Source organism: Ambystoma mexicanum, chromosome 3p (genome assembly GCF_040938575.1).
Source record: "Ambystoma mexicanum isolate Mex_15411 chromosome 3p, UKY_AmexF1_1, whole genome shotgun sequence".
Classification (NCBI taxonomy): domain Eukaryota; kingdom Metazoa; phylum Chordata; class Amphibia; order Caudata; family Ambystomatidae; genus Ambystoma; species Ambystoma mexicanum.
In genome coordinates, this window is record NC_090925.1 from 545,124,781 (window position 1) to 545,147,804 (window position 23,024).

Consider the following 23,024-nt stretch of genomic DNA (forward strand, 5'->3'; position numbering starts at 1 on the left):
TTGTAGGAGTAATTCAAACTGAAGGGTCTGTCCAAACGGTTCACGGTGAGAAGGGCATGCAGGGTTGTAAGGAGGGCGCTGCTGCAAGGGGCACCCCCACGAGCGATTGAGGCCAAATTGCTGAATTTTAGAGCCAGAGATCCCATTCGGCAGGAAGCTAGGAGGAGGCAACACTTTCCGAGAGGCAACGCAAGAATTCTCATCTTTCCAGACTTCACTCAAGAGGTCCAGAGGCAATGGAGATCCTTTGATGCCATCAAGAGGAAGTTAAGATGCAACAATTTGCACTACAGGATTTTCTTCCCTGCAAATACAAATTCAGAACCTGATTCTCGAATCGCGTGATGGAGGACTTTCAAAACTGAAATACCTTTCCATCAGCAATACATCAAGGGAGATATAATTAACTTTTGGGCTACAGTGGCTTCCTGCTCTGTGCCAAATAATTTTAAAAAAACAACTGGATGAATTTGCACCAAACCAACAAAGGATTTCCTTTGAGCTCTTTGTGCCCGACTTGTTTCTTAATTGGTACAAATCTGTCCAGTGGGGGTGTGCAGGTAAGCGAAAAATGAGCATTTTCCTTGTGGGAAAATTAATGAAAAAGTTAAAAACACATCCTTTTTTTACCCTTTATGTCTTTTGAACCGTGACATGGATTTGCACGATACTATCCATTCTTGGGGTGCCCAGGCCCTAATATAGGAATGGCAAATGCTGTGCTAATCTGGTCTATGGCTATAAAGTTATTAACCATAGAATCTTCGCTTTTTCTCTGAATGATAGGCTTCACCTTAACAATATAATTTGAAAAATACAAATTTAAAAAAGAGTTAAAGTTAAACCAACAAAAATGAAAACCTACAAACGATGGAAATACATATGTTAAGGTTACAACATAATGTAACATTTTTACAAAAAAGAAAATATGCTATAAAAAATAATCAATTGAATTGGTGGTATTATCATTTGTCTAGGCATGTTGCAGCATTTATTTCTCTCTTGCACTGCAATAATAACTCCACATTTAATGCCTCCTAGAAATAAACTAGCATACTCAAGATCTAATGCAGGTTAATTTGGCAATGACACACGACCACCAACGTCAAAGGTTTCTGTCCTTTTATTGTAGATTGGTTCATCACCTGTATGACTTGTTTTGGTGGCATGTTCAATTTTATATGTTGTTTGTGGGTGGATTGCAAAATTGTGATACTTGTATTTGCTGTCTTTGCAGGCTTTGGTGCTTTGTCTTTGTACACATTTTTTATGTATATTGCCTCATGCTCATTCCACATATGCGATAACCTTGCAGAATTTCGCAAATAGTATTTCTTGCGATTTCCCATTTTTAAGTAAAGTTTTCATATTCTACACCACGTGTTTAACATCACCTCGTTGGGGAGTTTCAGTGTAATCCTTGAGCCGCAATCTTAATTTTGCAAAGAGAAGGGTGCCAGAGGTGGTTAATTTTGATTCTATGTTGCCTTGCTTTTTACTTGTAACTGCTGTTAAAACATCACATGGATTTGCTGCCAATTCTATTGTTTTTATTGGATGGACTGTAGAAGATTGCATATTGCATTTTAAAATTATACTGGGATTTGCATGTTTCATTAATTTTAATTTATCAATTCTGGAGTGTCATAGGGAGATTCTGGTTGATGTGGGGTGCTATTGCCAAGATTGTGACCAATACTACTGATATCCACTTAATTTGATCTCAAGTTTCTGGTGGTGTTGTGGACATCGTTGAAAACAGTTAGTCAGCAGAATCTAAAAACTAAGGAAATGTACTTTACTAATAGGACACATTATTTCTTTTAGTGCAATAAATGTGCGTGTTAAAATTTCACACTACTAACAACTAATTTCTTGGACATATTCAAATTCAATAAGTTGTAAATGTTGATACAGTTTGCTAATATGTTGTATTGTTGTTATGCTAGTGAGAGGTTGAATATTGTAACATTTAAACTGTAATTGTTTTTGTCATTTAAGTTACTAAAAATGACAGTCATGTGCAAACTTCTTCACCTTTGGTCAATCCACATTCACCTAGTTAGAGAACTTGTTAATGATAAGTGCAAAAGTAAATTATGTCAATACAGAATTAGGGTTTTGTTTTTTGCTTTTTTTATGTAGATGCAGCAACAAATGATTTGTATTATTAATGACTCCTGGATTCATTTGGCTGGTGGAAGTGTGTCTGATATGTGGTCTACATGTTACCATTACATGATGCAGCAATTTATTGGCATGGGCATCGTGGAGGAAAGTGAGACGCCATTATTCAATATTTACATTGGTGTTACAGATGTGGACACATTCCAGACATCATTTTGTACCCAAAAGTCAAATTAGTGAATGGAAAAGTCTGATAATGAAGTCCCTCACTCTCTTGTCCCAGAATGGCTTCCATTCACTGTGGACTAGCTAGAAGCAGGATTTCCTGAGTCCCCTACCAAGAGCTATATAGCAACAAGATTTGCCAGCAATTTAACCCCGCTCCTTGGAATACCTGGATGACAAAAATGTTTTTACCTGAGAAAGTCCCATTAAATATTTTTTGTAAATTAGGCTCTGTGTTGTATTCCTCACTGACATAATTACGAATGCTTGATGCAAACACTTTAAAAAAAAATGTTTTTCGTGTTTATTGTACATTGACTTCTCAAGGTACATTTTGGAGTCAACCTGGGCCACATATTTAGACAAGAATTTGCTGCAAATATCTGCTCTGGAATTAATACACAGTGTAAATCTGGAGATCATTCGAGACCAATAGGTTCACAGCTCAACATAAATCCTCCAGGGCCCTTCCACATGGACAACTCAAACATTCATAAAAGTGGCCATTTACTGTCATGACGACTCACCATCTTCCCCACACATGAACCTACACTGGATGTCCGCAGATACCATGCCTGCATCTCTACTTAGTGCTATGTTGTTCTCTCTTTAGGGATGCCAGTTAAATTGTTTTCCCGTGAACCTTTGATCTGAGAGGGTGTGAAGATCCAACCAGATTAGTCATGGTCCAGTGAGCCCGGCCACCCATGATGGGAATTTTCTTTTCAATAGTTCAGTTTTCAGTCCATCTTCAGAAGAAATTGGATGAAATAACGTTTAATTTATAGTTGAACGCCTGAGCTATTGCAATAGCATTTAAAGTGATACCATACAGAGTACTACAATAAAACGATTATATATAAAAACGTCGTAAATTGTTAATTCTCACCACAATTACATTGTTAAAACTGAAAAAATACTGCAGGTGCCATTTCAGCCAAAGTACAGTACACAGGTACATTGCTCGGCAGATAATCATGTATGTTGTCATCTGTAAATTGGGCACCCGTTGCCATATATTTGGCCTGCCACATTAATGAAGCAGTGTCACTGCCACATTAAACACATGCTAATAATCCTGCATAAACTAAATCATTTTTAAATATTGTGGAAGGAGAATAAGTGCACCTGTTTCAAATGCTGTGACAGTTGATTACTGTGCATGTCTGATCTCAGGCTACTTAATAAAACACAAATGAGAATTGTCGAAAGATGTAATGCAATTAGAATGGCTATTATATTCATGACATATTGCTTACAAACGAATTAAGTATTCCTCAAATAAAACGGAGTGTTCGATTATATCAGTGTGTTTGTTGGCCAAAGCTATCAGAGCTATTGCTAAAATACATTACTTTTTACTTATCTCAAAGCTACCGCACTCCTTGCGGTTCGAGTAATGACAGAAGAGGTTAAGTAGGACATATCCCCTTAACATTTCTAAGATTTTTCAAGGATCTGTACATGAAAGATACAGGACCATCTTATAAGGACGTAGCAAACCTCTTGGGGGCCCAAGGGCTGATGTTTTAGCTAGAACATTTGAGCTGAAATCAATCAATAAATCTATTTTCAGTATCCAAACAGGCAAGTCACTGGGTCTGCACGGTATGTTGACTGAATTCTTAAAATGTATCAAAAGTCGTTTGAATAGCAGTCTTCGGAACACAATATATCAATGTCCCACAAAAAGGGAAACTGACAAATGAGTGATTCCGTTACCAGCAATTATTGTCAGTAAGTGGGAACACGAAAATGTATGCTAAGATCATTGCAAAAAAATTAGACACAGCCATGTGGAAACTTATAAACAATAATCAGGTGTAGGACCCTCAGGGTCAGTCGCTTCTCCAAGCAACGAGTTGGTGGTAGATCTCTTTCTTCGGCTGGGGCCTCCCTCTGGAACAGCCTCCCTGCATCCATGAAACGTGAGGAAAATCACCTCTGGTTCCTCCGGAAGCACCTCAAAACCTTCCTCTTTGCTTCTGCTTTTTCTCCTCCTCTCCCCTGCTGACTTCCTGGCTGATACTGAAACTGCACTGGTTATGTGGCCACCCTCTGATCTAGGGCTCAGGTCCCGTCCCCCACCAGTCGCACACATGCACTGCCTTCCTGGCAACCCACGCACTTGGGGACTGTTTTCTGTTTCCCTACAATCCCACTACCAGCACTTGACACCTGATGTCTGCACTTACCCTTGACTTGCCACCTGCTGGCCGTACTTTTACTTATTGTCTATGTATCTATTATCCCATGTACTACACTGTTTCCTCCCCTTCCCCTGTGCACTTTCCTCCTTCCCATTTCCGATGCATTTGCGCGATTTGAATGACACCTGGCTTAGTAGGATCGTTGTCTGTCTTCCCTCTGTTCCCCACCCTTGCCTCATCACACCTTGAAACACCTGGGTATAGGAGTCTTATAAATGCCATATCATAACATAGGTTCATCAAAGGTAAAAAAAAGTCATCCACAATACCCACCTTCCCCTGGGAATCCAAAGGCTAACAAATGCACTTGATGGTGTACTATTGGCTGTTTCACTAGAAAGGGCTGTGCATCAATCGGATGTACATAACGAAGAAGCTGGAAGCCTATAATCTGAGCAGATACTTACTGTGCATGATTCAGCTATTCCACTGTAACATGGAGAAAGGTAGGTAGGTTTTTTTTTATATAGCACAAGAACTTGCCTCAACAGAGCCTTATGCAATGGTCAATGGTGTGTTCTTAGGTTTCTTCAGAATGGAGATGAGCACTCGTCAGTGTGTCCCCTGTCACCTCTACTGCTTAATAGTCAAGCCTTACACTCACGCTTGCAATAATTCCCCAAAAAGTGCATATGGCACAAAACAGTACTGGTAAATTCAAGGTGCATGTGCTAAATTCACCAAAATCGAATGATTGTATAACAATACATATTATAAGCAGAGGTCCTCATCATCATAATCTTAAAAAAGCCAAGATTTACTTGAAAGTAAGCAAGAGTAAGAAACAGAAAACTGTTACTGCTACATAAATATGGACTGAGATATTAATATAGTGTAAAGTGACTACTGATCTAAACTTTGCACAAAACACTTAATACATAGATATACATAGATATAGAAAAGAGCATTTATAAATATTTCGAAATTAACACAGTGCAGAAACAAGCCCCAAATAAGGCAAATCAGAAATGAATAAAATGCAGCATATTCCAGTTTAAGACAAGTTGAGGAGAGGAAAGCAAGAACAAAATGCATACTGAGCTGAAGCTCGCATAAAAATCTGAGCATGTAGAATAATATGGCATAACTGTGTTTCAAAGCAAAAACACATTGTGCTTATTGTCCAACTCAATATGAGTAACCTAAGTGGATATTTCACTAAATGCTGGATAAAAAAAGACTCTGTTTCTAGCTTTATTTTGGAAAAATATATTTTGTTCAGGAAACCAACCGTAAGCCGAAATAGACCTTTGTAGAAAATAAATGTGTTCTCTAATCGAAGGGGTAGCCACACTGTCAATGTTTGTCCTCTACCTCGAATCCCCAATCAGCTTCAAATAGGTCTCATCCTCTCCTTACTTTGAATCTTGCATCATAGGATTCTATTGGAATATCATGGATCTCTCCTGATATCAGCCCCAATCTCAGACTTTGACAGAGACTGATAAAGCAGTTGAGTCACAAATGTTCGAAGATCAGAGCTAGGCCTTCAGATACCTCCAGAACTCCAAAATCCTAACTCGATTCTGCTGTGCCACAGACTCCGCGTACTCTACCTTCAGTTCGATGTCACTCAGCTATGGACTTAACAATCACAAATATTCTTGTTTTGCACCAAGGGAGGTGCCTGTTGACTGATCTTTCCCTCGTGAGTAGGCGTAGACTAAAGTTCTTGTAATTGACAGTGAAAAGAGATTCTACAAAACCTATTACTAGGCTTCTGTACTCAGATGTTGAGGGTAATGTGTCTTTATACGCACCTAGACATCATCCACAGCAGCCAAGGATAGCGGTTGGGAAAGCACAAGCTCTTTGGAAGGTGTTTGGTTGTTTATAATGTTCTTTTAACTTGTTATTTCAATTTAACACGTTTGTTTCGTGTTTTTTATTTCATTGTAGGAGGTATTACTCCAGGGGTACCTCACCCTGCATTTAAATGTAATGTAATGTGACAGCAGTTTAATGATTTCCTTGTAGCATACTCCGGAATCTAAAGGGTGCCTAGACTCATTAGCATATTATTGATACTTAATAAGTTTGACCAACCTAAGATGGCTGCGCTGCTCTAGAGGGTGGGGCATCCCTTTTCTTGGCTAATCACATGCCTACTTACTAGTTTATGAGTAAGCTGACTTGTGGCCACATAGCCGCCAAGTGCAGTGGGTGTGCCACTGACACTGCAAAGGCAAGATGGCGTGTGTTAATCCAGCCTCACACCGGGTGAGGACAGGAAGTGCTTGCCTTCACAGTCTTCGAAACTGCAATGGTGACTTATATATACTATCCAAAAGTAAGATCCCCTTGCCACCTAATCTAAAACCAATTCTCCAAAGCAGCTAACAATACAACCGTCTCATTCTCAGTGCTAAGCATTCCCTTCCTATTTTGTGTGGACTAAAGTAAGAAAATATTGATAACATTATTTGTACCACAATCTATGATTCACAATTTAAGTAAGCTTACAACCTGATGTGTTTGCTGGAATTATCTAATCAGACAGATCGACCTGCCCACTCTGTTCTCCTATTAAGCCTTAAACCTGTTTCATCTACTATCGTTGATAACCTAGCCTCATTGAAATTGGTATCTAAAAAGGAACAACTAAATCTCAAACATGGTACACATCCACACTTGACAAATCTAAACTTGAATTAGAAGATTAGAGAGAATATGGTTTATCTCTATATCCAATTGTGATGTGCTTAGGTACAAGGCCACGATTGTGCTTGCAAAAAATGTATAGCGAAAGACACCACTCTTAACCAAAAGTACAGATCAATCATTTAATGCAGGGATCTTACCCATGGACTTGAAACATTTGGTCATTGTAATGCTACTAATAAAACTAAAACTCAAACCAGCACTTCCACCCAGCTTTCGACCAGTTCTATCTTATTGGGTCAAGATCTCCAAAATATAAGTTTATGAACTCCATCCAGACAGGCAAAAATAGCAGGTAGGTTCCTCAAGGACCAATGAAATAAGAAGGATACCAGATCAGGGGACTTCTCATGCCCCGATTTATTATGGCGAATTAAAAGATAATGTTTGATGACCTCCATTGATTAGGGATTAAAGATCAAGCATGCAATGATTGCAAACTTTATTTAAAGATTGGACCCATTTCATGGCATACAGAATTTCATGTGGGGGTCCTTCAAGGCTCTTCTCTGTCTCTAATTGTGTTCACTTTATATCTTCAAAAACTGGCCAAACTTCATACCAAATGCATCATAATTTTGGTATGAGGTTTTTCATGTATGCAAATGATGCCCATATACGGCCAAACCTGGCGTATTTACAGGCGAGCGCTGATTCCAACGTCATTCTTTGCATGAAAGAAGTTAATCATTTGATGGACCTAAATCGTTTGAAGTTTAATGATACTAAAATGGAGGTTATGCTTTGTGGATCTCAATCCCCAATTGGGCTCTCCACCTATTCCGGCATCTGTGGTTAGAAATGTGGGTATTTATATAGATAATGATCTCTTCTTGGTACCTCCCATTAAAAAGATACACCATCTGGCGTTTTTTTCAACTGAAGCTTTTAAAAGGCGTTCCGTGTAACTTTGATTTTCGGCAACAGGAGACAATAACCAACACATATGTTGCAGTTACATGGGATTATGGCAGCTCTATTGTTCTGGGACTGCCAAACTATGCTTTCAGTAAACTGCAATACATTCAAAATTCTGCAGTGAGATTATTGCTTAGATGGCCACCTGGATAGCCTTGCAGAGAACATTTGTTTGGCTATATGTCAGCTTCACTAGTTGCCAGTGATTCAGCGTATCAAATGTAAGGCTCTGTGCATTGCTCACTGCACCCTCTATAAAACTGCCTAAGTTTTGTTTAATCAATACAATCCCAAGCAATCATGTTGAAGATAGCCTGAATCACCTACAAAGCAGTCACAGCCAAAGCCCCGACTACCTGGCCAAGACGCTCACCATCTCCACAGCCCAGTGCAGAGCCAGAAGTCACAACATTTTCACGCTGGAAACAAAAGTCTGCAAGAGAGGAAAGAAAGGAAAATTTACTTTTCCAGCTATGTATCTTGTCTCTGGAACAAGGAACAAGTTACCAATGTGGGTAAGACAGACCCTCTCCATGCTACACTTCAGGTAGGACATGAAGACCCTTCTCTTTCGAGAGCATCTCGCCAATCTCTAAATGCTCCGCTCAATCATAATTGCCCCCTCTATAACTTTCCTGCTACTTCCTTCCATCCTAGTTCCTCAGCTATCCTTAAGTGTAATGGCCTATGTGTGTCCACTAAGTAGAGCGATAGATTACTTCCCAGCTGCATTTACACTTTATAGACCCCATACAAACATACATATATACATATCTTGCTCTTACTGGCTGAGTAGCCGCAGATAGGGCAGCACCGGCTGAGGTCAAGGGGTGGCCATCTTTCCCCCAAACCACTGTTGTTTTGCATAATATATAAATAGCACATTTTCTTAAAGTAACTGTAATGTATGGTATGTGCACGTGTGCATGAAAACTATGAATGCAGGCAATAATGATAATAATTATTTGCAGAAAATGATTGCTTTCCTTATTAAACTCTCAAAGTACAAAATGAGCATTGCATTCATGCTGAGAAGCCCAGATGAAAATGAAATGTACAGTTTAGTTGCAGCCAGATTGACATTCGCTCCTGCAACAGCTCAATTCACTTTAATTATCTGACTGGCTGCAGTATGTCTGGAAGTACAACAAACAGTCGCTGAATTATTCCTGAGATTTCCTTCTAAATTATTAATGGACTTCCAGATCAAGCTATGGCAACTGGCTTCCACACTGATAGTTATTAGTGGAGCCAATTACAATTAAAGCGCAACCATGTGGCAGCTTGCCTATAATGAATAGTCCCATTAACCTTCATAATATATGAAATTAGATTCTGAAGGTCACAAATGGAGATGAATACCATGGGTTAGTCTTTCGGGGCTTAGATATTGGGGCAGAGGGACTGCAGGGCAATTTACTTGATAGTAAAAAAACACAAACCCAGTTAACTAATGGTGCAGCAGAGATGTAAAGGCTGCATGCATTGGGGCTGGTCCCTCATACACAGTACAATCATAGTGGCTAATGCCGCAGGCATGCCACTTGAACACTACAGCAATCTAAGGCATATAGAGGTAGAGAGAAAGGCATGAGGTTTGGTCACCTCTGCAAAGATCCCGGACTCATTGAGACTCTGAAATACCTTGCGATATACTGTGAAGCCTTGGCTGGGTCCAGGATGTGCAGATACAAACGCTTTGCTCACAACATTAATTTTATTTCCTCAGAGGTTTTGTGGATGAGAATTATGAAGAGTGCTCATAATTTCTTCAAGCATTGCGGCAATTAATTTTGTGGCATTTCTGTACATGATAGATATGATCTCCAAAGGCAGAAAAACTATTAAGGGGGTAATTCATATAATTAAGCGCAGAGGCAGTGCACACGGGAAGCGCAGAGAGGGAGCGTGCGCCAGCGTGTGCCAGCCGTGTGTGTCAAACAGCATTCTGGCGTACCTCATATTCATGGATTTTCAAAGCCATTTGGAGCCGAGACACAGCGAACATCCTGCAGCGCCAGTTACGCCCCCAAGAACGCCCTTGCGCAAGGAAAAGCCATATAAATCCCCAATGCGGCGCAAAGGGCCGCACTAACCCTGGACCAGCTTACAGGACCCTTACACTGTAATCGTGTGAAAAACTATGCGTACCCCGCTCGTTGCAGCCAAAACGCGAGAAAATCTCCCCGCGCACCCCCTTCGATATGCGTACCCCGCTCGCAGCAGCCAAAAACCTGTGAAAATCTCCCTGTGCACCCCTTTTATATGCATACCCCGCTCGCGGCAGCCAAAACACGTAAAAATCTCCCCGTGCACCCCTTCGATATGCGTACCCCGCTCGCGGCAGCCAAAATGCACGAAAATCTCCCACGCACCCCCTTTGATACACGTACCCTGCTCGCGGGAGCCAAAACGTGTGAAAATCAACTTGCGCACCCCCATGAGTACGCGTACTCTGCCTGCGCCAGGCAAATTGCATGGGAAAAGTCCCCACTGTGGTGTGGGCTGCCTGCGGGGCATGCCCAGGGGTGTATGGTGGTCCCCTGTGGTGTGGGCTGCCTGTGGGTCATGGTCCGGGGTGATGGGCTGCCTGCGGGTCATGCCCAGGGCTGTAGGGTGGTCCCCTGTGGTGTGTGCTGCATGCAGGGCATGCCCAGCGGTGTAGGGTGGTCCCCTGTTGTGTGGGCTGCCTGTGGGTCATGTTCTGGGGTGATGGGCTGCCTGCGGGGCATGCCCAGGGGTGTAGGGTGGTCCCCTGTGGTGTGGGCTGCCTGCGGGGCATGCCCAGGGGTGTAGGGTGGTCCCCACCCCACCCCCATTGATGGCAACCTGCCAGCAGGTATCTGACTCATGTCCCCCCATGCCCCTCCCAAACCGGCAACCTGCCAGCAGGCCCTGACTCATGTCACCCCACCCCACCCCCAATGACGGCAACCTGCCAGCAGGCCCCGACTCATGTCCTCCCACCCCCAATGCCGGCAACCTGCCAGCAGGCCCCGACTCACATCCCCCTACCCCACCCCCAATGACGGCAACCTGCCAGCAGGCCCTGACTCTTGTCTCCCACCCCACCACCAATGACTTAACCTGCCAGCAGACACCCGACTCATGTCCCCCACCCCACCCCCAATGACGGCAAACTGTCAGCATGCCCGACACATGTCCCCCCTCCCAATGTGCTGTCAGAATAGAGGCCCATTTCAGAAATGCAAACCCTAATCCCACCCCACCCCACAGCACCCCAGTCCAAACACACAACCATATATTGTACCCACTCCCCACTATGAGTACCACGCCTTGACATTCAAAAAAACACACGCATGCACCCAAAGACAAGTCCAACAGAGCCACACAGTGGTGACACATGACAGATGCAATGGACAGTGACACATGGCCAAAACTAATGAGAGTAGACCACACGAATAATGAAGATTTCTGAAATGTTTAAAAATAAAACAAAATGACAAAATCAAAACAACACATGCAAATGAATAAATAATGAATGCAATACGAAAAAGAAAGTAAAATCCAAGAAAAAATAAAAATCCAACACATGAAAACTGAGAAGTGGTCCATTGCCAAAGTCCATCGAAAAAAATCCAAAATTGAAAAGCATAAGAAACCATTAGTCCATGGGATGACGTACAAAAGAAAGTATGTACATGTGCAGAACTATTTACAATGAAAGTCTGAAGGGTCCATGACCCCAAAACAAAATGAAACCTACAAAAAACCCTATGTTAAACACAACTATATGCAAAAAGTGGAGCAAAGTCTGTGTACTCCAAATCATTAAAACAAATCAAACCTAAACCTTAATAACTATATAGAAAGGCAGCGGGCTAGTCTGACGGCTCACTTTTTGATGTCCTGGGGCAGGGCATCATTGTCAGGTGTCTTGACCCACGTTTGAATTATTAGGCTACAACATTTGGTGCTGTGGGCTTAGAAAATCCAAGATGGCCAAAAAGCCCACATTTGCGCCAGAATCCAGGAAAACCGCGCAGTTTTGCGCACACCAAAATGGTCGCCTAACCTGCCACCCACCAGTGTGAGCGTGGTGGGCCAGAAGCGCCATGAGTGAAACGTGGTGCTAAAGGAATAATTGCAGTGCATGTTAGCTCAAAAAGCACTTTGAAATCACCTTTGTTTCTCTGAAATGCAAGCTAAAAATGCCTATTTTAAACATTGCAAGATATTCAAAAATCTCACTGAGCACCAGCAGACATTTGGCAGAATGTAGTCTTGGGTGCATACAAAATCTGGAAAGATGAAGAGCCTAAAATAATGTTCATAACACAACTGGCTGAGCGGTGGATGTCAGCAGCTGAAGTGAAATTGGACTAAAAAAGCCACTAAAATCGAAATGTTTAAAATAAATGAGTGATTTACTTTAGAGTGTCACATAGGTTGCAACTGTTTAAATGTCATAGTTTTGAACTTAGAATCAGCGTTCCAGCTCCATGTGTCAAAATTGTAAGTTTGATTTGCATGAAAAAAAACTGGAACAAAAGTGACATTGGGCTGAAGCCTGGCTTGAAGAGATTGAATTCTGCCCGGCAACTACCCCCGACAGGAGTTGAAACTTGCCCAGCAACTGCATTCACAGGCCTGGCTGCCTTCTCCTGTTCCCACCAAAAGGAGATTACACATCTCTGATTGAATTAGGGGTGGGGTACCTGGGGCTGCAGGAAACAGAACAATGAGCTTTCCTTGGCTCAGGCAAATGTTAAATTAGGGGGGTAGTAAATGGCTTCCTCTTGGAAGAAACTGGGAGGAGCAGTGCTTCTGGGAGCCACCTGAGCTGGAGGCGGGGACAGACAGAAATCCCCCCATGTGCTTTGGAACCTAAACCACACCCATCTGGGCCAGAACATAATTTTAAAAAGATGGATAATTCATAGTACGAAATTGTCAAAATTATATAATAATATCATTTATTCTTGTGATTTTTATGTGCACATTTTAAGAGGTGTTAGGACTCTGTGGTATGTTCTGGGGGGTAGTAGCGGAAAATAAGGTATTACTCCAAATGTCTGTATGTTAAAAATCTGACACTTTATCATCTGATGGCCATATTCCTTGTGCATGTTTGTGTAAATTCTGGAAGAGTTTAGAGGTTGTGTTCTTGATGAAAAGGGCAGAATTCTGTCAGAAGTGGACACGACATCTTACAAAGACAGGGATCGGATGATTTGGTGCTACAGAAAATAAGTTAACTGGACATGTAATATTAGAAAAATTGTACATAGATAAATATGTATTTGGATCAAACATAGATTTGTGTGCAAATTGACAAGGGGAGGATCCTCTGACCCATAAACCTACCTCATCACGACGACAATCCATTTCCTTCCCCCAATCAAGGGAAAGAGGAGAACTTGGCCAATGATAAGTTGTGAGGGGCAGGCTTAGTTATGCCCATGCACACACCCATTTTCAAAAGACATAAAAAGAGCCACTAAGACCCAGGAAGGGACATTCACTTTTCCATTTCAAACTGATTTCTTACGAAGCATTTTGCCAGATCAGACAATATCCAGAAGACTCCATATCCAGAACTTAGACTCCAGACTCCAGAACTTTAAGCATAGGGGCCTGAACTACAAGCTGAATCCTTTTCAGCAGGCCTCAAAATCTTTTGCAACCTGACTCTTCAACAGCCGGGCTGTGCTGTTTGATTCTGGCTAGAACCCTATGCCAGAACCCAGAAAGAAGTGCTGTATCCAGACAAGACCGTTGTGCAGTGCCAAGAACTTTTGCCAGAACCAGAGATCCAGACCAGCAGAGCAGAGCTGACCCAGATCGCTGTGAGCAGAACCGGTACCAGAGACCGTCCGTGGCAAGAGAACCGCAGCTAAACCTGTTGACCAGATGCGTGACGGAGGCCCATTCCTTCCAAGACTAGGAGTGAGTATCCTGCAACTGTGCCAGAACCAATCTCTTAGTCTAAGATAATCGTATTCCAACCATTTTAACGTGTCCAGAACTGCATCATAGAAATTGTGTGCATTCTCTGACTTTAAACCTGTGAAAGTGTCATTTGCCATTCTGAATAACTACTTTATTTCTGAAAATCTACCTCCACAAAATGTATCCATATCTTTGGAACCGCTTGTGCTAGGAACGAGATTTAACTTCCATTTTAAAGCTAAGATGCTCCTTATAGTTTTTCTGTAATCGCGCTCAAAGCACTCGAAAAAAGTGCCGCAAATTGCAACTAGCTCATTTCACCACCTGTCAAAAATCGCTGTCTTTTGCTTTGCATTGCTGAAATCCGTTTTCAACCTAATAATCCCTCAGAAATAATTGGTAGTGTTGACCTGAACTAATTCAAAGTAGCTATCACCTACCCTGAATCTCCTATAGGGAATTAAAATCATTTTTAGCATATTTTCACTTCTTTGCAAATCACATTTAAAGTGTTTTTGCCTGTGTTTTAAAATCATCCCTGTTGCTCTAAGCTTGCTAGGGGGGAACTGAATTGGTATTGCATTTGATGGTATTCCTGAAAATTGTGTGCTCTTCTTCCATCTCTTTATACTGCATAGGGGGGGAGTGAATTGCCACAAGGGGAAAAGTGATTATATTCTCTCTTGTTGAAACCATATCAGTTTATTTCTGTGCTGCATTCTTTCCATCATTGTTTTTCCTTGAAACCATAAAAGTATTCTCTGCTACCTTATCCTCTCTATACCAACTCCTAAGTAATCAAATAAGCGTGCTAGTGTAATATTATCCATTGTTGATCAACATTATCTTCATAAGTGTGCTATCAAGTATTAATTTATTTATAAAAGTGTGATATATATATATTGTTTAATTTTTCAATAAATCTTTTAATTTGCAAAACAAACCTACTTCTTTGCTCAGTGAGGTCGGGGGGATTCAAAGAGAGGGGCGTTATACAAGGGTTTATCATCCAGATTTATGAACTAGTCATAAAAATATATAAATAAGGGCTTCCCTTGGGCATCCCAGACTAGGCACTGACTTAGTTGGAGTACTGAATTGAAGTCGCTTAACAGAGTGGGGGCTCGTAGCCGGGGATTCTGGATTGGATCTACCGCTTGTGCAGCTTGATACAGTGTGCTAACTGATAGAGTACATAAATCCTGTTGGATCGCCACGCTGTATTACACTGTAAAAACACTCCTCAAAGGAACGCTCTAAGGAGACGGTCTGTTTTGCAAAATAAAATACAAACTTCTGTAAGTCAGGGAGGAAATCAATTTCCAGAATGACGACATTGGTAGATATGAAGATAGCTAGAGAGCACCCCTTACATAAACTATTTGTGAGAGGTGAGTGGACTGAACAGGACCAAAATGTGTGGTTGCAGGCAATCGCGCAACAGGTCACTGTAACTGGGTCAGATATATGGAGAGATCTGGGTCCCTTACATGTGGCCCTGAGTGAACTATATATGGCCCCTAAGGCCAATGATGAGCACAACATGATTGCCAGGGTAGCGGCATATTTATATTTATATATGGGAGCCATACAGGCCAAGATCTGGCAAATAGGCAACTGATGGCATTAGGGAATGCCCAATCTGACCTGGTCTCTTCCGAGCAGAGGCTGCAGAGGAGCCAGGAGTCAGAAAATGATAGTAGGCAGTATATCGTTAAAATAGAAGAGGATATGGGTATCCTGCACCAGGAAAAGTCTGACCAGGATACCAGATTTCTGGCCTTGCAGAAGGAGTACCAAGAAGGTTTGGACGCCCTACTGCAGAGCCAGAAAAAGCTGGAGCAACAACTGGACTTCAATAGGGCATGCACAGAGCAGGTAGTTACCCTGCAAAGCCACCTAGATAGGGAGAAGGCAGAGAGCAACAAACTGATTCTGAAAGACCTGGATACCCAGGCAGAGTTTGATCAGGAGCACCAGCCAGAGAGCTGGTGCCTTTCAAAGGCAGAGGGACGACCTGGCGGCACAGATGCAGGCTCTTAGTCAGGAAAGGGACACCTTAGGCCAGGAAGTCTGGCAATTAAAAGAACATATTGAAGAAAATCACCTGGCCCTCTAGGGACTGGGTGAACTACAAAAAGAGCATCAGAACTTGTTAGAGCACACCAGGAGGGTGGAAGATGCTCTGGCAAGAAAGGAACAGGCCAGTAGGGATGGGACTCAGGAGGTAACCCTCCTGCAGCAAAGACTGGCCCAGTATTCCAGAACCAACCAGGAGGCACAGAGAGAGAATGAGGCTCTCTGTCAGCACAATGATAGGCTCCAGCAACAGGTAGCCATGCAGGAGAGACTGATAGAGTCTAGTAAGGCCTTAACTGAGGAACTGAAAGCACAGGCTCTTGCATGGCAACAGGGAGCAGGGGCTGATAGAGATGAGGTTCGCTGGGAAAGGGAAACACCTGAGCATAACCTCAGGAGCCCTAGTACCAGAGGCCTTCATCTCTCCCAGGCCTTGGACTCTGCCACCCCCATGTCCCATGGCGCACATGAGCCCAGGGCCACAGGGATGGCAGATTACCATCCAGCCAAAAATATGGGGCTCATAGGCCAGTACCACCCAGGAAGGGATGGGCGGGCATCCGGGTATGGGCACCTAAGTACAGTGCAATTTAGTGGGGAACCCCAGGAGAGTAGGCCCACTAAGGGCATCCTGAAAACCTCTGCCAGTTAGGTCAGTGGGGGGGGGGGTACTCATCAAATCCTGGCAGCAAGGAGGAATCTGAAGACTCCTCTGAGCGTCACAGGACACAGGAGACCAGGTCCCCACATTCTGCCAGCCATTCCCAGTCTCGCAGAATCCGGGAAAACCTGGAAGATCAGATGGGCACCTCTGGGAGCAGTGCTTCTGAGTCGGAGGATGAATGGACCAGGGTTACCCGAACCAAAAAGGCCAATAAGGCAAAAAGGGCCTTGCTTAAGGACCCCTTAAAACAGATTAAGGCAATAAGGAGTGTCATCACCCCTTATCACAAGAACGCCAAGTATTCTGTTTGGGAACACTTGGAGCTTTACGAGCAAATGATGGAGACTTTCCATTTGAAGGACAGCAGTAGCTGCATTCAGTATGTCAAATGGCCATTCTCCCCAGAATATTCCAGTTTCTTTGCGGGGCTGGAGGACCAAAACCATTCAAGATAGTCCACATATAGGGTGGCCATCTTGAAACATTTTTCTGTTCACAGAAATCCCCAAGAGGCTCGCAAGGCAGCCTACAATTTGCAATGTGGGGAGGATCAGGCCCCACAAGAATTTGTGCAGGAATTGAAGCGTGCCTTTGCGCAGACTACCAGAAGGGTGCGCACGGACAGCAAAGAGTTTGTAAATACGTTTTTCCATGCCTTACCCAAATACATAATGACCCAGCTAGTGAGAGATTTTCACGAGAAAAGGTCACTAGACTGGGTCATTGAACAGGCTACCCGGATCTATGAGGTGCAGAAGCCCATGGAAAATAAAAATAACGGCCAGAAAAGCCCCAAATCGACCAGCACCCCTGCTGCTGCCAAGGTGGCAGAGGTAAAGATTACCTCCATTTTAGATTTGGAGATGGGGGGCCTAAAAACCTGCCTGCACCGAATAATTCTCAGCCCAGAAGGCCCTCGGGCCAGTCACAGACACGGAGTCAAGGAGGTAGTCCCACAAATGGGGTCCCTTGCTCCGCTGACTATGTAAGTCCCCGCTACAAGGGAAACCGACCCATCCTGGGGTATGTGTTGACTCCTCCAGCCCAAGGGGGGGGGATCCAACCAGGCACCCAACCCAGGGAACTTCCCTCCTAACTTCCCACATGAGGGCAGAAATTCACCAAACCCTGGGCAGAACTTTTTTCCCAGGTATCCACCCAATTTCCAGCCCCAAAATTATCCATCCTTCTTTCCCCAATTCCCTGAGCCCAGACAACCTAATCCGGGAGAGGGAAGGCCAAGGGTGGAGGGGTACCCAAATCTTCCCAACCCGGGGTACTACCAGAGAAGGGATAGCTACCCTTCCCGGGATCAGCCCAGGGGTGAAAATAGAACCCTGTATCAGCCTGAGCGGATTTCCCAGTTAGAGCACCAGGTCCAAAATATGGCACGGGATCTGGGTCACATGTTGAGGGCTCAACAGAACCCTCAGACAAGCATGCCGGCGCAGAATGCCCCAAACTCTGGGCCTGGTGCTCCAGAACAATGACGGGGGCAGCACCCCGATAACCCACCGGTTCCCAGGGAGGAGGCACAAGGGGAAGGGGGGTGTAAAGCCTTGGAGGAAGCTTCCTTCCCCACTTGTAAACAGCCCCTGGAAACCCAGTAACCGGAAACAAAATCTCCTACCCCTGAAAGTCTGCCACCCAAGGAGCAGAGAGGAGGTAGGAGAAACGAAGGACCCAAACAGACCCATTTTGTGGAGGAGGTACAGGTCTTCCAATTTGAGGGAGAGGGATCCTCAGAGGATCCTGGGAAAAGGATCTTCTCCTTCAGAGATGGGGGAACTCCTCCCAAGGAAAAATGGATCCCAAGGGATTCCAATCCAGTCTGGGTAGATGTGGGGATTGAGCTGTCGCCGCCCATCATTCTATCCCAGAACCAACAATACCGAAAACCCCTGGTTCAAACCCATCCTGGTGACTGCCTCCATAAAGGGGGGGCGGTCCAGAACCGGAAACAGGGGAACCCAAAACCGCATCAATATCTAATTGCCAACTTTTTCTTTCAGATTCCCAAAACTCCCTGCCGAACTCTGCCCAAATCTCTTCTCTCTCAATGTCCAAAACCAGAAAATTAGCCCACCAGTTGTCCAAAAATGTGCATTACCTGTGCCCCCTTGAGGAGAAGGAGGGAATATACTATGCCCCGGTACAAGTACAGGGGTAGGGTACAATTTTGGCACTGGTGGACACTGGATCCCAAGCTACCCTTCTGTCCAAAAGGGCCTTTGATGAACTAAATGCAGGAAGGGAGGGCGGGGGGGGGAATTACCGAATTCCTCTCACCTCTCTTCCTGGACAACTTCAGAACTTTGACGGGAAGGAAATTCCCATCGAGGGGACTGCAGATTTGGACATCAAAATTGGGCGACACAAGGTAAAACACCCAGTCATAGTAGTGACTCCAGAGGGCCCCCCTTGTTTACTAGGGAATGACCTCCTGAGAAGGTTGTCACCCCTAATAGATTGCGTAAACAAGGTCGTCTGGACCCAGACTAGCCGACCAATAAAACTAAAACAGAGTGTCAACCATTTTAGTTTAAACGGCACCCGCCACATGGTTGAACAAAAATCTGGCCAAGTGGAATTTCACTTCCAGAACAACCAAATTCCAGACATGACAGTAATAGCAGTAGGACAACAGACTGGTGATGGGGGGTCCTCTCTATTTCTGAAAATCAACCTTCCTTCCAGTTTAAGGTGGTATTCCACACTGGAAGGAAACACTCTGAAATTCTTTACTAATCCACAATCAGACATTCCAACTCCAATAGTCAAGAAAGATGTGAAATCAGTTCAGAGCCTGGCTGATATTCAGCAAATTGGAGAGCAGTTGTTCATCCCTGTTCAGTTAAATGATGGGAAGGACTCTGTTCTCGCCCGAGTGTGTGTGAATAACAGTAAGACCTTCATCAGCGAAGCCATGTTCGCCAACTCCCAAAAGATCCAGCCATTCCCACATTCAAACTGATAGACAAATGGGAAATGGATCTGGAAACACCCAATTCCAAACATGTCCTGCCAAGCAGGTGTATGCTCAAAATCTCCGTTGGCAACAAGAGCATTGTCCATAATTGTTGGGTCGTGCGAGACATCACTGCCGCCTTTTACTTAGGCAGTGACATTCTCAATCGCTTTGCCATTAGTTTGGACCTAATAAACTTCAAAGCTTGGTCCCGACTAGTGGATAATCCCATGGGCTTTGATGATCCAGAAAAAACATTTAGGTCAGCTCAATTGCTACCTTATGCAGTTGAAATTCAGATTAAAGAGGAAGTCACCATCCCAGAAAGGACCTGTCAATTATCCCTGGAAGTGAAAGTTAAAAGAGGACAAAAATTGAAAAACCCTGAAGCTTATATTCATCTAAATGCTTCTCTCCAACAGCAAGGGTTGGGGGTAAACCCAACACCATTAGTCAACATAGAACATGACACCATTCCAATAGAGGTGGATAGCAGCGACTTAAAGAGTATTACTCTAGCCGCAGGCACCATTATTGGAATGGCGGTTGATGACCGACATTTTTCCATTGATTTAGGAAATGAACTGTTAGGACCAATCCCCAAGGACTGTTTTGACAGTGACAGTGATGACAATACAACACCAGACAGGATCTCTAGCCGGCATAGGGGGAACTTCCTGGTGTACACTTCCTGCCCTTATGGTAAGGAAGATGTGACTTGTGACTTCAGTAGGGATGAGGTGATTTTCCAGGTCCATGTTGGCTGCCTTTCCCACCTGAAGCCTCCACTCCAAATCAGCACTCTGACCAGGGACTTCTCCACCCAGCTGGAGGAGGCCGCTGAGATGGCAAAACCAGAAGTCTTTCCAGGCTTCAGGCAGATGGTGGAAGAGAGAGTCAACCTAGCTGATGCCTGTGTGACTCTAGAGCAGAAGTAAAAGTTGAAACAAGTTTTCTTGGATTTCCAAGATCTCTTTGCGGTGGACTCATATGACTGTGGTCGCACCGACATCCACACAACAACAATTCCCACGGACCCTGGCATGACTCCAGTGTTTGTGAAGCAATATCGCTTGCCTCTCGCATCCATGGAGTCTCTTACTGAAATAATTAAGAACCTTGAGTCCCGGGGAATAATCCGTCCAGTACACAGCACCTTCAATAATCCGGTACTGGGAATATTGAAGCCAAACGGCCAGTGGAGACTCTGTGCTGACCTTAGGGAGCTCAACAAACGGGTCCATACTTCCCGATGGCCTCTTCCCTACATTGACCAAGGGCTGGCCCAGATCCAGGGGTCACAGGTATTCACTGCAATAGACCTGACCAATGGATACTGGACTGTGCCTGTCAGTAGGGAGGAACAATAGAAGCTGGCTTTTACCTTTGGGGGCCAGCAGTACACATGGACCCGGACTCCCTTCGGAGACCACAACTCCGGCAATGAATTCAACATTTTCCTACATAAGGCCATGCCCGACCTGGGTGCGAGGGGTAACCTGGCTTATGTAGATGATGACCTCATCAAATGTTCATCTGTGGAGGAACACATAACGGAGATCCGTTATGTTCTGACCCAGTTGAGGGCCGCCGGAGCGAAACTTTCCTTTCAGAAAGCACAGTGGTGTAGAACCCGTGTTCATTTCTTGGGGCATGAGATTACTCGTCAGGGTCTCTGTCCCCAGGAAAATAAAGTGGAAGCACTTCAGAAACTGAAAGACCCCACAACTCTGCGGGAACTAAGGAGCCTCCTTGGACTGACCAATTACAGCTGAAAGTTCATTGAGGACTACGCAGAGATCACCAGACCCCTGATTCATCTCTTGAAGGGGGGGGCAAGTGGGAATGGGGTCCAGAACAATCCAAGGCAGTAAAACAGCTCAAAAGAAGCCTCTCACAAGCGCCTTGCCTAGCTTACCCTGTCAGAAACAAGGAGTTTTTCTTGGAGACAGGGTTCTCTAATACATGCTTGACTGCGGTATTATATCAAAAGCATGACAAGGTCAATAAAGTAATCTCCTATGAGAGTAAAACTTTATCCTCTGTGGAGGAGAAATTCAACGATTCTGAAAAGGCACTCCTGGCAACAGTGTGGGCATTGAAGAATTACCACCCGTTTATCCAGGGGGAACACATCATAGTGGAAACTCCACACCAGCCTCTGCAATATCTCCAAAGTGACAGAATCCGAGCCGGAAATGTGAGTAATTCCCGAATTACTTCCTGGATTCTATCAATGCAAGGCTTTCCTGTGGAGGTCAGATATGGCCAAAACAAGAAGAGTCCCATCGCAGAAGGTCTGGCTGACTTGCATGATTGTGCCAGAGAAAACTGTCTTGAGGACGAAAGTCTAAAAATCAAGGACAACATGGAGGCATACCTTAATTCCCCACACAAAGACTTTGAAGAAGACAAGTGTGAGGGAATGCCCACTGTCTATGTGGATGGATGCTCTTACCATGTTGACAACAATGGGGAAAAAGAACTTGTGGCCGGCGTAGTGAATGCATGGGTGAATGAGTCCCCAGAACCCTCCGCTGGGTACAAAATTGGTCCCCGAAGTAGTCAGGTTGCAGAGTTGATGGCTGTGCATCAGGCCATCCTCACTGCTGTCCAACATCAACTCCATGAACTGGTCATAATCACAGATTCAGATTATGTACGGAACGGGTTCGTGGAGCACCTGGTTAATTGGAAAACCAGAGGCATGTTATGTACTAATAACAAACCCCTGAAACATGGGAAGTTAATTCAAAACATTGATGACCTGGTCACCTCGAAAGGGATGACCGTCTACTGGAAAAAGATCAAGGGTCATTCCAAAGTAGAGGGACCAGACAAAACTGGAAATGACTTAGCTGATCAGCTGGCCAAAACCGGGGCCATCCAAGGGGATCTAATAGAGATTCAGTCCCTGTTGGGGGAAATCCAGGTCACTGCTATCACTAGGTCCCAGACAAATGCTCACAATGATCTTTCAATTGCACAATGGAGTAAGGAGACCCCAGATGCTGATTTGATTACGACTCAGAAGGGGGATCCAATAATTGGTAAGTTTTACCAACACATTGAGGACCCTGAGAACTTTTCCCTGATGGATACCGATTACATTGGGAAAGAGGACCTTAGAGTGTTGATGAAATGCCCAAAGATTTTCTGAATCCAAGACGGTTTGTTGGTAAGGAAATCCCAAGCTGGCCATGATCAGTGGATGTTTCCTACCTCATTCCGAAGCCTGATGTTAAGTCATGCCCATAAT